Genomic DNA, 3,304 nt, shown 5'->3' on the forward strand with positions numbered 1-3,304 from the left:
CTATTCTGTCTCTCCGATCTTTATCGGTTTAGCCACAACGTGGCAACCTGCACCCTGCCCAGTGCTCTTGCCTACAACTCTCAGCTTCCTCACCATTAGCTGTACAGCCCAAGACAGATGGGAGTTGTGGGTCAAAATATGTGGAGGATCACAAGATCTTCACCCTGATTTAAGGCAATGTAACTTGACCATAATGATGTCGAGTGCATTTAGTTGTTACTGTCTATTTCCTTTTTGTGTTTCATTTTCTCAGGCTTTATTGCGTACATCTCTGCCTGTCTCTCCACTGTTCAGTCTCACAGAGAAACTTAGCATAACTTTTCACGCATCTGGAAAATCATGAAGATGGGAAAATCTCTCATGTGCGCTGTTTCTTAAACTTATCTCAAAGTTTTTCCTGGTAAGAGCAACACATTGGTTTGTGCTGAGGTCTGCCTACTCAAAGTCATTTAACGAGCAATTCTGTGCAAGTTTAGATGGAAAACAAGTCCTATGATTTCAGCTGGCTAGGAAATACTAGGGGCCGTAGGACTGTTTTCTGTCTAAGCACAGGACTGTACCTTTAGAGAACAGGACAAATTCTTAACTTTAGCATGACAAAACAGCATCACATGGAATATTATTATGCGGCTTTTACAAAATGTCTGTTATTGTTGCTTGAAGGTAGTTGGCTAGCCAGCTCCCTCTGCTTCCTGCTGCCCATGACCCCCAGAAAAATTGGCCACCAGCCCCTCCCCATTTCATTTATGAATTCTCACTGGGCTGGTACTGGAAGTTTCATCTATGCTGCTGTTCTGCTTAAGAAAAGAAAATGTTGTTCACATTATATGGCTGTTGTTTTTAATCCCTTTGTGTTCCTTGCCTCAGGAGCGAGACTTGCAACGTGGATCCCTGATCAGATCTGGGGCAACACGAAGAGAAGGACCTTCGGGAGGGTAAACCGTGAGCATCTCCAAGAAGGTGCCTCCAGAGGCAGGCGAGCCCCAGCATTACTAAGTGAACACGGGGAGCAAGAGTGGCAGTATGGATTCTGGATGAGTGGGGCTTTCAGCAGCTATTTTATGGCAAAGCTTTTGCTCCTTTTGCCCCGGCACTTGTGCAGTGTTTCGCTGGCGAGACCGGGAGCTGTGACAGGTGCCTATTTCAATGCGCAAATCAGTATCCACAGCTATGCTGAGGCTTCCTTGTCTGATCCTGTTCCAACCCCAGAACAGCTGTGGGCTTTTCCATGACTTTCATGTCCCCATGTACATGGTTGGGTATATGTGACTGTTACTTTTGCTTCGTAAGCCATGAGATGTGGTGGCAGTAGAGGGTGATCTGGCTAGTTACAGAGGACTAGGAAGCTGTCAAAACACTGAGTACAAATCATAGGTTTGTTTTAAAGAAATTGCAGCTGCCAGTAAAAACAAAAGCAGTGTTAGTTAAAAAAGAGTGGGATTGCTCAGGCATCTGGGTGGGGAAACACAGGCAATCTGCTGCCTACCCTGCCTTGTGCTACCAATATGTCATGGACCTCCAGTTCTATCGCTCCCTGTTACCTATTACCAAGGAAGCAGTCAATACCCTTGAATATTCATGGCTTTAGTAATGGGCTGGATGAGGGTGAAGGAGGTCAGGTTAAATCCAGGCAGAATGGCGATGCTGTTGCTTAGTAGGAAGCCTGACCAGGCATTGGGGTTCAACTTATTCTGAAAGGGAGTGTGCAGCAGTGGAACCAGCTGCCTAAAGAGGTGGCGAGCAGCTCTCCCACACTAGAAACATTCAAGAAGGAAGTGGACAGCCATCTGAGTGGGATGGTGTAAATTGGTGACCTGCCACAGCAGGGGGGTTAAACCCGATGGCCTTCTTGGCCCCTTCCAACTCTACTATCCTATGATTCCCCTTGACAGATCCACATCTACTGCTTGAAGGTGCTCCTGAATCCACTGTTTCTGGATTTTTAGATAGTAGTAGTGAGTGTAACTATCTTCAGTATGTAAACACCAGCCTTCTGCTTTGGCAACAAACATCCATGCTTGGCGACACGCTTTAGCTAGGGCCATCCTTGAAGAGTGTCTGGAACTGGTGCAAATTTGATTGTCCTTTACAGAGAATGGACCTTTTGCAAGCACAAGGTTGCAGCTTTGGACCCCAGCATCTTCACACAGGTCTGGGAAAGACCTTACCTGATATGCTGGGGCATTGCTATCAGGTCACGCCCCAACATACCAATAGACAATATTGCGCTAGGTGCACCGGCTTTAGCTTTTACCAGCTTTTCCAAGTTCCATGGCACTGTCAATTCTGTGACCTGATTTGTGCATCCCAGCAGTTCATAGGTTGTTTAACCCACGAATGGTGGAGGGAGTGAACCTGTGCTTGAATAGGCTGCTTCCACACCTGTCTATGTCCATTTTACATCCAGTTTCTCAAACCAGGAATGTCCTATTCCTGGCTTGCTTGATGCAACCTCCAGACCAGAAACTGGATTGTTGGAGGAGAAATTACCCAGAGTTTCAACCCAGCAGCAAGTGTGGGCTCAGACTCAGGACGGTGTGTCCTGCAGCAGCCCAAAGTTCGGCGAAAGTCCAGCAGTGTCGGCCTCCCAGGCGGAGGGGTTGCGGGAGCGCCCTGCCAACCCATCCGGAGGGCGTCGAATTGGGCAAAGTTGGTCCAGAGCACGCGCCCGCGGCAAAGAGGGGGAGCGGCCCTCCGACGGGGCGCCACTTCATCGGAGCGGGGGGGGGCGGGGGCAGCCGCGCAGGTGGCGGGAGGGGGCGAGGCGCCCCCGCTCCTTCCGCGGCCCCGGCCAGGGCCCGCTCCGAGAGCCGCGCGGCTGCGGCGGGGGGTGCGCGCGCCCGCCTCGCCTTCGACGGGCGTCTTCGCTGCAGCGCCCGCGGAGCTTGGGGCGCCCCCACCCCGGAAAGCGCCGCCGCCGCCGCCATCAGCGAACCCTCTACCGGCTCGGCTCGGAATTAGCAGGACGAACCTCTCGCGGCTCGGCCCGGTTCGGCCCGGCTCGGCTCGGCTCCTCGGGCGCGCGCCCCGTGGGCGTGTCCGCGGGCGCGCAGGCGGCGGAGGCGGAGCGCGCGGGGGCGGGGAAAACAATGGGGAGGCGGCGGTGAGGCGCGCGCGGTGCGCCCCTTCCCACGCCGCTCGGGCAGCGCCCGCGCCCCTCCGTCGCGCCCCTGCTGCGCGGCAGCGGCCGAGCCGGCGAGGGGCGCGCAGGCAGAGGCTCCGCGCCGGCGCCACGATGGAGCGCGCGGCGCCCGGCAGCGGCAGGAGCGGGTAGCCCGCGCCCCGCGCGCTCCGCCTCCGCCGC

General features: G+C 54.2%; 1 protein-coding gene across 1 annotated transcript in view; it reads left to right on the plus strand.

The window, feature by feature from the left end:
* Positions 1 to 1,026: 1,026 nt before the first annotated feature.
* The window catches only part of NKAIN1 (sodium/potassium transporting ATPase interacting 1), a 43,588-nt gene continuing 41,310 nt past the window's right edge, over positions 1,027 to 3,304 (plus strand). The window contains exon 1 of the mRNA XM_044435026.1: positions 1,027 to 1,134. The gene's annotated coding sequence lies outside the window, so the exon portion shown is untranslated. The remainder of the gene's footprint in view (positions 1,135 to 3,304) is intronic.

The sequence above is a fragment of the Varanus komodoensis genome, unplaced genomic scaffold (genome assembly GCF_004798865.1).
Source record: "Varanus komodoensis strain SLA01 unplaced genomic scaffold, ASM479886v1 scaffold29_1, whole genome shotgun sequence".
Taxonomy (NCBI): Eukaryota; Metazoa; Chordata; class Lepidosauria; order Squamata; family Varanidae; genus Varanus; species Varanus komodoensis.